The sequence below is a fragment of the Panulirus ornatus genome, chromosome 1, assembly GCF_036320965.1.
Source record: "Panulirus ornatus isolate Po-2019 chromosome 1, ASM3632096v1, whole genome shotgun sequence".
Lineage (NCBI taxonomy): Eukaryota > Metazoa > Arthropoda > Malacostraca > Decapoda > Palinuridae > Panulirus > Panulirus ornatus.
Genome location: NC_092224.1, coordinates 9,399,380 through 9,414,783, shown reverse-complemented (window position 1 = coordinate 9,414,783; position 15,404 = coordinate 9,399,380). Strand labels below are relative to the sequence as shown.

General features: G+C 41.5%; 1 protein-coding gene across 7 annotated transcripts in view; it reads left to right on the top strand.

Moving 5' to 3' along the window:
- Positions 1 to 15,404, top strand: part of LOC139755387 (BTB/POZ domain-containing protein 3-like) — a 167,276-nt gene that overhangs the window by 58,878 nt on the left and 92,994 nt on the right. The window lies entirely within an intron of this gene.

Here is a 15,404-nt window from a genome sequence, read left to right as displayed (position 1 = left end):
CTAGTAACCTCACTTCTGTTGAACATGTTGAACGCACCTTTCATTTTTATTGCCTACTACTCTCCTAGTTCTACAAATTTCATAACTTTCTTTGACTATCTGAACTCCTACCATGAGACCGTGACTTCCTCTCACCTGCAAACTGAGATCGTCATCCTAGGGGATTTCAACATTTATTTTAGGGAATGGATTGAAACCCTCTCATTCACCATTCTCGGTGATCTCCAGCAAATTTTCACAGACTCATTCATAATCCTGAATCCTTTGACCACTTTCCAAATATTCTGGATATGTTTTTAACCCCTATTCTTTCTCACTGTAGCTGTACAGTCTCACCTATAAGTACTGTCTCTTATATGGAGATGCATTTGTCTCTGCCAAACATAGAGATTATTGTTATGGGAATGGAAGCATTTATTCCCTCATCCTCCAATCCTTGGTTCAACTGTTTATTTTCTGAGGCCATTCAGGCAAAGGATCAATCTTGGAAAAATTCCTATCCCTTTGACTCCCATTTAGCATTTATCACTGTTGATAATCATTACAAGTACATTATCATTGAGGCAAAACATTCCTTTATTCAAAGGAAATGCAGTAATCCATCCTCTTCATCTAATGAAAAGTCCTTCTAGTCTTTAGCTAAGGATATTACTAACAGCTTTTGTCATTCCACCTTTGCTTCACTTTTCTGTTCTAACAGTACCATAGTTGTCTTTCCCGAAGACAAACTTGCTGTATTTCTTGTTTCCCCTTTACATTGGCGGACGAATTTTTTTCACCCTCTGATGCTCCTGTTACTTATCCTGTTCCCCTCCCTTTAATCTCCTGTCAAACTGTCCAGAAAGCAATTCTTTTTCTGGACACAAGCAAGGCTTATGCTCCTGATTGCATCCAACCCCATGTGCTGAAAGAACAAGCCTCTGAACTTGAACCAGTGCTTGTTCGTCTGTCCGATTCTGTTTAAAAGCAGAAATTTTTCCTTCCTCTTGGAAGCTTACATAGGTACATCTCATCCCGAAGAAGGGTGACCTTTCTAAACCCCTAGATATCATCCTGTTGCTTTGACATCAACCATTTCCAAAGTCTTTGAATCCCTCTTTAACTCCCATATCCTTAGACATCTTCAACCTTGCTTTTTTTCTCTGATTGCCAGTATGGCTTCTGCAAAGCGAGATCCACTTGTGATATTCTTTCCTATCTTACTAATGTGTGGTCATCATCCCTGTAAGATTTTGGGGAATCCGTCAGTTACCATTGATATACCCAAAGCTTTCAACAGGATATTGGATTGGAGTCTTATTTTTAAGCTCCTCTCTTTTGGCTTTCCTCTCTCACTTTGCTCTAGCTAGTTTATCTCCCTGGCTGTTGATGGATCAGCTTCTCCCCATTCTCCATCAGCAGCAGTGTCCCTCGCATTTCTGTCCTATCCCATACACTTTTTCTCCTTTTTATCAATAATTTCCTTTCTTATGCAGATAACCAAATGCACTCATGTTCTGACGACTCGACACCACATTACTCCACATCCTTTAATTCTGCTCCGTCTTCTCTTATTCTGTCTGGCAAGACAGGATCCATTGGTGATATTCTTTCCTATCTTATTAATGTTTGGTCATCATCCCTGTAAGATTTTGGGGAATCCAATGCATTTGCATTTGATATATCCAAAGCTTTCAGCAGGATATGGCATTAGAGTCTCACCAATAAGTTCCCCTCTTTTGGCTTCTTTCCCTCATTTTGCTCTGTCATATCTAGCTTCCACTCTATCCTGTCTTTCTCCTTGGTTGCTGATGGATCAGTCTGTACCCCTTTCTCCATCAACAGTGGTGTCCGTCAAGTTTCTGTCTTGTCTCTTACACTTATTCTCCTTTTTACAATGATTGCATTTCTTATACAAACAACCAGATGCATTCTTGTGCTGACAATTCGACACTGCATTCCTCAAAATCATTCAATTCTGTTCCTTCTTTCACTTTATCTGCATCTCGTCTTGACACAATTTCCTCACGAAAATCAGACTTAGAGGATCTCATTGGGGTACATGAAATCTGTTTGAGTTTAAAGTCTCCAAGACCCAGTTTCTACCTATCTTTTATGTTGAAAATTCCTCACAACTTTCCTCTCTGCTTTGACAGTTCTGTAATTTCATCTCATATGGGGTAGACCGTGGAAAGGTCTGTGGGGCCTGGATGTGGAGAGGGAGCTAATATCCCACCAAGACATTATCTAATTCTTTGAAGTTTACTGATACAAGCTCACCCCAACTCTCGTATGCTCTCTTTTTCAACCCCTACTACCTTCCTTTTGAGCTCCTGATGCTTACTTTTATAAATCTCCCAATCGTCTGCACTCCTTTGAGTACCACCCTCATTCTTCTCTTTTTCATGAGCAACTTTACTTCTTCATCCCATCTTTCACTACCCTTTCTAACCTGCCCACCTTTCACCTTATGCATGCCACATGCATCTGTCCCACATGCCAACACTGATTTCCCAAATACCTCCCATTTCTCATCCACAACACTTGCTTCATTGACTCACACCCTTAGCCATTCTTTTCTCAGTCTCTCCTGATGTTTTTTGTGCACTTCTCCAAACTCACTTACTTTCACCTCTCTTATCTCATCCATAATGTTTAATCGTTGCAAAAACCTCACCCTTGCCTCCACAAGATAATGATCAGTCATCCCCACGAGCATCCCCCCCCTCATCACATTCACATCCAAAAGTTGCTTTTTTGCATTCCTATTTTGCTAGTATGTAACCCAGTAATGCTTGCTGACCATCTCTCCTACTCACACACGTGTACTTTTTTTTATGTTGAAAGCTCCACTCACAGACAAAAGTCCACATCAAGGCGGGGCCTTAATTGAAATATAGAGAGAATTATGAAAAGGAAAAAGAAAAGACAAGGGAAAGTATTTATGAAGATTTGAGAAGGTGAAAAGCCTGTCTTTTGAAATGTGCTAGATCTTAGTTATTGGGAAAGACATGAGAGGGTAGAGAGTTCCAGAGCTTTGACATTTAGGGAAAGAAGCAGGTATCAAAACAGCCCACCCTTGAGTTCCTGATGGCCACACAATAATCATGTGATGCAGCAGCTTGCTGAATATTGTGTGATCAGTTGGGCACACAAGCAGCTAGCTCTCAAGAGCAAAAACCAAGGTAATGTCTATAGAGAAGGGAAAGTGAACCAACATTGTGGCATAGGGCAAGGGAGTCAAGTTTGTAAGTTAGCCTTGGACAGTTTATAAGGCAGATCACTTTTGTCTCAACTCTATCATGTAAGCATACAGAGCTAGAACCACTGCAAATATGAGAGCAGTACTCCATACAAGAACAAATCAATCCCATGTATAAATGGAGCAACTGTTCAGAAGGGAAGAAGTTTCGACATCTAAACAGGACACCCAGTTTCTTAGTGGCAGACTTGGCTATTCCTGAAATGTGGGGTTTTCAAGAAAGAGTGGATGTTGCAGTAATGCCAAGTATGTTCATTGAGGCAAGAGGTGGAATTACAGAACCGTCAAAGGAGAGACAAGAATTGTGAGGAGTTTTCGATAGAGAGATGGGTAGAAACTGGGTTTTGGAAGCTTTAAACTTAACAAGATTTTGGCTACCCCGCTGAAATATCCTGTCCAAGTCTGAGTTTATTGATGGAGCTGTGTCAAGATGAGATGTAGATCAAGTGAGAGAAGAGGGAACAGAATTGAAAGATGTGGAAGAATGCACTGTTTAGTTATTAGTATATGAGTGCATTGGATTATTTGTGGAGGAGAGGAAATCGTTGAAAAAAGGAGAAAAAGTGTAGGGGACAGGACAGATGCTTGAGCGACACCACTGTTGTTGGAGAAAAGGGAGACTGATCCATCAACAACCACAGAGATAGATCAGCCAGAGAGGAAGCCAGATATGAAGGAGTAAAGTGAGGAATGAAGCCAAAAATAGGGGAGCTTAGAGATGAGATCCCAATGCCATGCCCTGTCAAAAGCCTTAGATATGTAAATTGCAGCTACACATGACTCCTGAAAATGTTTTAGGGATGATCACTAGACATTAGTAAAATAGGAAAGAATATCTTCAGTGGATCATGCCTTACGGAAGCCATACTGGTGATCAGAGAAGACTGTGATTTTTGAGATGTTTAAGGGTATGGGAGTTGAGGAGGGATTCAAAGACTTTCGATATGGTAGGTGTCAAAGCAATAAGAGAGTAGTTAGAGGGATCAGAATGGTCACCCCTCTTAGGGATGGGATGTATCAATGCATGCCTCGAAGGAGAAAGAAAAGTTTTGGTTTTTAAACAGAAATGGAAGACAGACAGACAAGCACAGGTGCTACTTCGGAGGCACACTCTTTTGATACATGGAAATGGATACCATCAGGACCATAAGCCTTGCTTGTGTCCAGAGAAAGGAGTGCTTTTTGGACAGTCTGAAAAGAGATTACAGGAAGGGGCATAGGATTAGTAAGAGGAGCATCAGGGGATGAAGGAATGTTAGTCATCCAAGGTGGAGTTAGAGGAGAAATGGGAATCAAAGAGAGCTGCTTTGGCTGCGTGAGAGACAGCTATAGTACCATCAGAGTGGAAAAGTAAAGGGAAGGTAGAGTAACAGAAGTTGTTACAGATGCCCTTAGCTAAAGACCAGAAAGACCTGTCAGTAGATGACAAGGAGAGTGTTCATACTATCACACTTTCTTTGAATAAAGGAATGCTTTGCCTCATGGATAATGTTCTTGCAGCAATTACAGGCTGTGATGAAAGCTGAATGGGAGCCAGAGGAAGGAAAGTTTTTCTGAGCCTGATATACCTGATCCCTTACCTGAATGGCCTTAGATCAGGAACGTTTGAACCATGGACTGGATAAAGAGGTCGTCTTTGAGGAAGAGGGGATAAGTGCTTCCATTCCCACAAGAATAATCTCTGCTGTGCATTTGGCAGAGACAGAAGCTTTACCACTTAAGAGACAGTATTTTACCCAAGGAAAGTTAGAATAGAAGTTACGTAGGTTATTCCAGTCAGCTTGTTCAGGTGCCAGTATTTGCTGTAGATACATTTATGAGAGTGTGATCAGATGAACCTGTTAGGGGTGAGACTGTGTATTTGCAGTGGGATGGACTAGAGAAAAAACAAATCCAGAATATTAGGAGAGTGGTCACAGTGGTCAGGAATATGGGTAGGGTGAGAGATAATCTGCTTTAACTCATTGAGAATGGAGAACATGAGGGCTTCAATCCCTCCACCTTCTGTATGGGAGTAATTCACCTATTCCCTATGGTGAATGTTGAAACCCTGAGGTAGAGGATCTCAGCTTGCAGGTGAGATGATGTCAGAGTCTCATGGCAGGAGTTTAGATAGTTGAAGAAGGATATAAAGTTTATAGAATTAGGAGAGCAGTAGGCAAAACAGAGGAAAAGTATGGAAGTAGGGAGACAGAACTTGAGCCACATAACATCAAAGTTTGGAGACTCAAGGTCCTTGAGGCATGCAACAGGTATGTTGATGTTAGAATAAGCACAGATACCACCTTTGAACTGGCTTCATAAGTGGAAGTTATAGTTAGATATGAAAAAGGGACAAGTCAGAACATCACTAGACAACTGTGTCTCAGACAGAAGTAAGATATAAGGAGAGGTACTAGACATGATGGTGTTCAGCTGAGGATAGGTTACTAGAGAGTCCACAAATGTTGGTGTAGTGAACAGAAAATGAGGAAGGTCTAACAGAGAGAGAGGGAAAGGTCATGGGAGGGGCCGGTGCTATTACTACTGCCATAGCTTTCCCTTCCATTGGCAGTAGAGTCAGGCAGAAACCCAGAGATTTTTAGCTCCCCATGATGCTGGGGACAAGGGGCCATAGATTTAATGGACTCTGTCATAATGATACTCATCAGTGCTTGAGTGAACAGGAATTGGCAGATGTACTTATGTGAAAATAGGAAAAACAATAAGCAAGGTTTAAGTAGGTGTATGTTGCTTGTAAGAAGATGGTAGTACTTGCCTGATAGTCCTGTTTTGATGAGACAGAAAGTAAACCAGGTATTCCTACTTACCAGTCCTTTTTCAGCACTTAACTTCACAAGAGGGTGTCACAGCCTTGTGGCAAAAATTTATGTAGTCAGTGAATTAGGAGAGCAGTGGGCAAAATACAGGAAAACTGAATTGAAAAGTTAAGAAGGTATCTTTAGGACCCAGTGGTCTGTTGCTTTTTTGATTCATTGGAAGTCATAGTGGAATTATGATATATGGATTATGGTTGAGAAGAAAAAGTATTCAAAGGAGAAGTTGAATCATATAGAAAAAAAATATTGGAAAGGAAAGTGTACAAAATTGAATTGTAAGTAGAAAAGTCAAGAACTGGCAATGTGATTGAACATAATGCAAATGAGTGTGGAAAAAGAATAAATGAGAATGTAGGGGAAAACAACAAGCTTACTTAAAAGGAGGGAATTAAATTTGAAAAGGAAATTTCTTTGATTCATGAGAATATATTAGACATGTCTGGGAGAGTGCCTATGTCTAAGAATGAAGTTTGTGAGAGAGAGTTCCTTTAAGAGCTGACGAGAGATGATGGTTTGAGACTTCACTTTTGATACAGTGGGATTAGAAGTCAGATGAGAGCAAAGTACCCATAAAGAGAAGGAAGACAATGAAAAAGAGATGGAGAGAAAAAAAATGCTCCTAAAGATTGGAAAGACTGGGAGTTTAGATGAAATAAGGTAATCAGGAGTGGAAATGAAACTGATGTTGACTATGAAGTTGGAAGGTGTGTTTAACAGTATAGAAAAGTGTTCATGTACCAGATGTTCAGATGATGTCAGTGATTATTCTGTTGTAAAAAGGTATTTATATTTATTTATTTTGCTTTGTCGCTGTCTCCTGCGTTTGCGAGGTAGCGCAAGGAAACAGGCGAAAGAAATGGCCCAACCCACCCCCATACCCAATGTATATACATACATGTCCACACACGCAAATATACATACCTATACATCTCAATGTACACATATATATACACACACAGACACATACATATATACCCATGCACACAATTCACACTGTCTGCTTTTATTCATTCCCATCGCCACCTCGCCACACATGGAATACCATCCCCCTCCCCCCTCATGTGTGCGAGGTACCACGAGGAAAAGACAACAAAGGCCCCATTCGTTCACACTCAGTCTCTAGCTGTCATGCAATAATGCCCGAAACCACAGCTCCCTTTCCACATCTAGGCCCCACACAACTTTTCATGGTTTACCCCAGACGCTTCACATGCCCTGATTCAATCCACTGACAGCACGTCAACCCCGGTATACCACATCGATCCAGTTCACTCTATTCCTTGCCCTCCTTTCACCCTCCTGCATGTTGAGGCCCCAATCACACAAAATCTTTTTCACTCCATCTTTCCACCTAAAATTTGGTCTCTCACTTCTCCTCGTTCCCTCCACCTCCGACACGTATATCCTCTTGGTCAATCTTTCCTCACTCATTCTCTCCATGTGCCCAAACCATTTCAAAACACCCTCTTCTGCTCTCTCAACCACGCTCTTTTTATTTCCACACATCTCTCTTACCCTTACATTACTTACTCGATCAAACCACCTCACACCACACATTGTCCTCAAACATCTCATTTCCAGCACATCCACCCTCCTGCGCACAACTCTATCCATAGCCCATGCCTCGCAACCATACAACATTGTTGGAACCACTATTCCTTCAAACATACCCATTTTTGCTTTCCGAGACAATGTTCTCGACTTCCACACATTCTTCAAGGCTCCCAGGATTTTCGCCCCCTCCCCCGCCCTATGATTCACTTCCGCTTCCATGGTTCCATCCGCTGCCAGATCCACTCCCAGATATCTAAAACACTTTACTTCCTCCAGTTTTTCTCCATTCAAACTTACCTCCCAATTGACTTGACCCTCAACCCTACTGTACCTAATAACCTTGCTCTTATTCACCTTTACTCTTAACTTTCTTCTTTCACACACTTTACCAAACTCAGTCACCAGCTTCTGCAGTTTCTCACGTGAATCAGCCACCAGCACTGTATCATCAGCGAACAACAACTGACTCACTTCCCAAGCTCTCTCATCCCCAACAGACTTCATACTTGCCCCTCTTTCCAAAACTCTTGCATTCACCTCCCTAACAACCCCATCCATAAACAAATTAAACAACCATGGAGACATCACACACCCTTGCCGCAAACCTACATTCACTGAGAACCAATCACTTTCCTCTCTTCCTACACGTACACATGGCTTACATCCTCGATAAAAACTTTTCACTGCTTCTAACAACCTGCCTCCCACACCATATATTCTTAATACCTTCCACAGAGCATCTCTATCAACTCTATCATATGCCTTCTCCAGATCCATAAATGCTACATACAAATCCATTTGCTTTTCTAAGTATTTCTCACATACATTCTTCAAAGCAAACACCTGATCCACACATCCTCTACCACTTCCGAAACCTCACTGCTCTTCCCCAATCTGATGCTCTGTACATGCCTTCACCCTCTCAATCAATACCCTCCCATATAATTTACCAGGAATACTCAACAAACTTATACCTCTGTAATTTGAGCACTCACTCGTATCCCCTTTGCCTTTGTACAATGGCACTATGCACGCATTCCGCCAATCCTCAGGCACCTCACCATGAGTCATACATACATTAAATAACCTTACCAACCAGTCAACAATACAGTCACCCCCTTTTTTAATAAATTCCACTGCAGTACCATCCAAACCTGCTGCCTTGCCGGCTTTCATATTCTGCAAAGCTTTTACTACCTCTTCTCTGTTTACCAAATCATTTTCCCCAACCCTCTCACTTTGCACACCACCTCGACCAAAACACCCTATATCTGCCACTCTATCATCAAACACATTCAACAAACCTTCAAAATACTCACTCCATCTCCTTCTCACATCACCACTACTTGTTATCACCTCCCCATTTGCGCCCTTCACTGAAGTTCCCATTTGCTCCCTTGTCTTACGCACTTTATTTACCTCCTTCCAAAACATCTTTTTATTCTCCCTAAAATTTAATGATACTCTCTCACCCCAACTCTCATTTGCCCTCTTTTTCACCTCTTGCACCTTTCTCTTGACCTCCTGTCTCTTTCTTTTATAAATCTCCCACTCAATTTCATTTTTTCCCTGCAAAAATCGTCCAAATGCCTCTCTCTTCTCTTTCACTAATAATCTTACTTCTTCATCCCACCACTCACTACCCTTTCTAATCAACCCACCTCCCACTCTTCTCATGCCACAAGCATCTTTTGCGCAATCCATCACTGATTCCCTAAATACATCCCATTCCTCCCCAACTCCCCTTACTTCCATTGTTCTCACCTTTTTCCATTCTGTACTCAGTCTCTCCTGGTACTTCCTCACACAAGTCTCCTTCCCAAGCACACTTACTCTCACCACCCTCTTCACCCCAACATTCACTCTTCTTTTCTGAAAACCCATACAAATCTTCACCTTAGCCTCCACAAGATAATGATCAGACATCCCTCCAGTTGCACCTCTCAGCACATTAACATCCAAAAGTCTCTCTTTCGCGCACCTGTCAATTAACACGTAATACAATAATGCTCTCTGGCCATCTCTCCTACTTACATACGTATACTTATGTATATCTCGCTTTTTAAACCAGGTATTCCCAATCACCAGTCCTTTTTCAGCACATAAATCTACAAGCTCTTCACCATTTCCATTTACAACACTGAACACCCCATGTATACCAATTATTCCCTCAACTGCCACATTACTCACCTTTGCATTCAAATCACCCATCACTATAACCCGGTCTCGTGCATGAAACCCACTAACACACTCATTCAGCTGCTCCCAAAACACTTGCCTCTCATGATCTTTCTTCTCATGCCCAGGTGCATATGCACCAATAATCACCCATCTCTCTCCATCAACTTTCAGTTTTACCCATATTAATCGAGAATTTACTTTCTTACATTCTATCACATACTCCCACAACTCCTGTTTCAGTACTGCTACTCCTTCCCTTGCTCTTGTCCTCTCACTAACCCCTGACTTTACTCCCAAGACATTCCCAAACCACTCTTCCCCTTTACCCTTGAGCTTTGTTTCACTCAGAGCCAAAACATCCAGGTTCCTTTCCTCAAACATACTACCTATCTCTCCTTTTTTCACATCTTGGTTACATCCACACACATTTAGACACCCCAGTCTGAGCCTTCAAGGAGGATGAGCACTCCCCGCGTGACTCCTTCTTCTGTTTCCCATTTTAGAAAGTTAAAGATACAAGGAGGGGAGGATTTCTGGCCCCCCGGCTCCTGTACCCTCTAGTCGCCTTCTACGACATGCGAGGAATGCGTGAGAAGTATTCTTTCACCCCTATCCCCAGGGATAATATATATATATATTTTATTTATTTATATTTATTTTGCTTTGTCGCTGTCTCCCGCGTTTGCGAGGTAGTGCAAGGAAACAGACGAAAGAAATGGCCCAACCCACCCCCATACACAATGTACATACACACACGCCCACACACGCAAATATACATACCTATACATCTCAATGTACACATATATATACACACACAGACACATACATATATACCCATGCACACAATTCACACTGTCTGCCCCTATTCATTCCCATCGCCACCTTGCCACACATGGAATACCATCCCCCTCCCCCCCTCATGTGTGCGAGGTAGCACTAGGAAAAGACAACAAAGGCCCCATTCGTTCACACTCAGTCTCCAGCTGTCACGCAATAATGCCCGAAACCACATCTCCCTTTCCACATCCAGGCCCCACACAACTTTCCATGGTTTACCCTAGACGCTTCACATGCCCTGATTCAATCCACTGACAGCACGTCAACCCCGGTATACCACATCGATCCAATTCACTCTATTCCTTGTCCGCCTTTCACCCTCCTGCATGTTCAAGCCCCGATCACACAAAATCTTTTTCACTCCATCTTTCCACCTCCAATTTGGTCTCCCACTTCTCATCGTTCCCTCCACCTCCGACACATATATCCTCTTGGTCAATCTTTCCTCACTCATTCTCTCCATGTGCCCAAACCATTTCAAAACACCCTCTTCTGCTCTCTCAACCATGCTCTTTTTATTTCCACACATCTCTCTTACCCTTACATTACTTACTCGATCAAACCACCTCACACCACACATTGTCCTCAAACATCTCATTTCCAGCACATCCACCCTCCTGCGCACAACTCTATCCATAGCCCACGCCTCGCAACCATACAACATTGTTGGAACCACTATTCCTTCAAACATACCCATTTTTGCTTTCCGAGATAATGTTCTCGACTTCCACACATTCTTCAAGGCTCCCAGGATTTTCGCCCCCTCCCCCACCCTATGATTCACTTCTGCTTCCATGGTTCCATCTGCTGCCAGATCCACACCCAGATATCTAAAACACTTTACTTCCTCCAGTTTTTCTCCATTCAAACTTACCTCCCAATTGACTTGACCCTCAACCCTACTGTACCTAATAACCTTGCTCTTATTCACATTTACTCTTAACTTTCTTCTTTCACACACTTTACCAAACTCAGTCACCAGCTTCTGCAGTCTCTCACATGAATCAGCCACCAGTGCTGTATCATCAGCAAACAACAACTGACTCACTTCCCAAGCTCTCTCATCCACAACAGACTTCATACTTGCCCCTCTTTCCAAAACTCTTGCATTCACCTCCCTAACAACCCCATCCATAAACAAATTAACCATGGAGACATCACACACCCCTGCCACAAACCTACATTCACTGAGAACCAATAACTTTCCTCTCTTCCTACACGTACACATGGCTTACATCCTGGATAAAAACTTTTCACTGCTTCTAACAACTTGCCTCCCACATCATATATTCGTAATACCTTCCACAAAGATCTCTATCAACTCTATCATATGCCTTCTCCAGATCCATAAATGCTACATACAAATCCATTTGCTTTTCTAAGTATTTCTCACATACATTCTTCAAAGCAAACACCTGATCCACACATCCTCTACCACTTCAGAAACCACACTGCTCTTCCCCAATCTGATGCTCTGTACATGCCTTCACCCTCTCAATCAATACCCTCCCATATAATTTACCAGGAATACTCAACAAACTTATACCTCTGTAATTTGAGCACTCACTCTTATCCCCTTTGCCTTTGTACAATGGCACTATGCACGCATTCCGCCAATCCTCAGGCACCTCACCATGAGTCATACATACATTAAATAACCTTACCAACCAGTCAACAATACAGTTACCCCCTTTTTTAATAAATTCCACTGCAATACCATCCAAACCTGCTGCCTTGCCGGCTTTCATATTCCGCAAAGCTTTTACTACCTCTTCTCTGTTTACCAAATCATTTTCCCTAACCCTCTCACTTTGCACACCACCTCGACCAAAACACCCTATATCTGCCACTCTATCATCAAACACATTCAACAAACCTTCAAAATACTCACTCCATCTCCTTCTCACATCACCACTACTTGTTATCACCTCCCCATTTGCGCCCTTCACTGAAGTTCCCATTTGCTCCCTTGTCTTACGCACTTTATTTACCTCCTTCCAAAACATCTTTTTATTCTCCCTAAAATTTAATGATACTCTCTCACCCCAACTCTCATTTGGGCTCTTTTTCACCTCTTGCACCTTTCTCTTGATCTCCTGTCTCTTTCTTTTATACATCTCCCACTCAATTTCATTTTTTCCCTGCAGAAATTTTCCAAATGCCTCTCTCTTCTCTTTCACTAATAATCTTACTTCTTTATCCCACCACTCACTACCCTTTCTAATCAACCCACCTCCCACTCTTCTCATGCCACAAGCATCTCTTGCGCAATCCATCACTGATTCCCTAAATACATCCCATTCCTCCCCCACTCCCCTTACTTCCATTGTTCTCACCTTTTTCCATTCTGTACTCAGTCTCTCCTGGTACTTCCTCACACAAGTCTCCTTCCCAAGCTCACTTACTCTCACCACCCTCTTCACCCCAACATTCACTCTTCTATTTCTTTTTTTTTTTTTTTTTATACTTTGTCGCTGTCTCCCGCGTTTGCGAGGTAGCGCAAGGAAACAGACGAAAGAAATGGCCCAACCCCCCCCCCCCATACACATGTACATACACACGTCCACACACGCAAATATACATACCTACACAGCTTTCCATGGTTTACCCCAGACGCTTCACATATATATATATATATATATATATATATATATATTTTTTTTTTTTTTTTTTTTTCATACTATTCGCCATTTCCCGCGATAGCGAGGTAGCGTTAAGAACAGAGGACTGGGCCTTTGAGGGAATATCCTCACCTGGCCCTCTTCTCTGTTCCTTCTTTTGGAAAAGAATACTTCCCACGTATTCCCTGCGTGTCGTAGAAGGCGACTAAAAGGGAAGGGAGCGGGGGGCTGGAAATCCTCCCCTCTCGTTTTTTTTTTTTTTATATATATATATATATATATATATATATATATATATATATATATATTTTTTTTTTTTTTTCATACTATTCGCTATTTCCCGCGATAGCGAGGTAACGTTAAGAACAGAGGACTGGGCCTATGAGGGAATATCCTCACCTGGCCCTCTTCTCTCTTCCTTCTTTTGGAAAAAAAAAAAACGAGAGGGGGAGGATTTCCAGCCCCCCGCTCCCTTCCCTTTTAGTCGCCTTCTACGACACGCAGGGAATACGTGGGAAGTATTCTTTCTCCCCTATCCCCAGGGAATATATATATATATATATATATATATATATATATATATACATTTGAAAAATGTGCTGGAAATGAGATGTTTGAGGGCAATGTGTGGTGTGAGGTGGTTTGATCGAGTAAGTAACGTAAGGGTAAGAGAGATGTGTGGAAATAAAAAGAGCGTGGTTGAGAGAGTAGAAGAGGGTGTTTTGAAATGGTTTGGGCACATGGAGAGAATGAGTGAGGAAAGATTGACCAAGAGGATATATGTGTCGGAGGTGGAGGGAACGAGGAGAAGTGGGAGACCAAATTGGAGGTGGAAAGATGGAGTGAAAAAGATTTTGTGTGATCGGGGCCTGAACATGCAGGAGGGTGAAATGAGGGCAAGGAATAGAGTGAATTGGATCGATGTGGTATACCGGGGTTGACGTGCTGTCAGTGGATTGAATCAGGGCATGTGAAGCGTCTGGGGTAAACCATGGAAAGCTGTGTAGGTATGTATATTTGCGTGTGTGGACGTATGTATATACATGTGTATGGGGGTGGGTTGGGCCATTTCTTTCATCTGTTTCCTTTGCGTTACCTCGCAAACGCGGGAGACCGGCAAAAAAAAAAAAAAATGAAAAATGTAAGAAATAATTTAGAAAACTGAAACTTCTAGCTTGTAAAAAGGTAATGGGAATAAAAATGTAAGAACTGCAGAAAAAAGCTCTAGTATTGTAAGTGAGGTGTATGTTAGGATGATGATTGATGGTACTGAAGGGTTCAAGAACTCTTTATAGGTGATGAACAAGATGGATATGATAAGGGAAAAGGGTGCGTATAGATTTTTGCTCATAAGAAGATAGTTAAGAAAATTTTAGAGAAATATACAGCATGTACGGATTTGGAAAAAAGTTTATGAAAGAGGTCTTGTGAAAGTTTTGACCTGGTATGGTGTTTGTGGAGGACTGGAATTCTGTTAAGAGATCTAATAATGAATTAGTGTTTGTATGAAAGTAAGTGGGGTTATAAGTGGTTTCAATTGTGGGTGGATTATGGTTATCATCATGCTTTTTGGAATATTTTCCAAAATTGGGTATTATATATAAAAAAGGAGGTAAGTGATGATCATGGTGTTCTGGTAAAGCAAAATGCTTTATAAAATTTGTTTTATGTAAATGATGTTGTTCTTGTAACATAATTAGAGGAGGAGTGGGATAGTATGGTAGGTTACTTTGGTAATGTGTGTAGGAGGTGGATGGAAGTAACTAATAAAAGTAATGTAAAGAGTTGTCACAGTATGATATTATTTTGGTGAAAAACTGGAATTAGTAGATATCAGCGTTTGGAAGTGATAAACATTAAGAATTATAGAGTGAAAGCTTAGATAGAGAGTATAGTCCGGCAAGGGAGAAGAACTGAGGGTTCACTGAAAGCTCTGGTGAATTAGAACTGGTGAAGAGTGTACAGAAATTACATTTAATGATAATTGTCTCATTCTGTATGTTTTCAGGATTACTTAAGATGAAGAGCATTATAAATGCATTACTTAGTGCCATTGTTGTTAGAAGAATAGATAAAGGATGAAGATTTTGGAAGGAAATGGCATGTGATTAAGTTACTAGAAAGATGTTTGGATGATAATCTTAAAATATC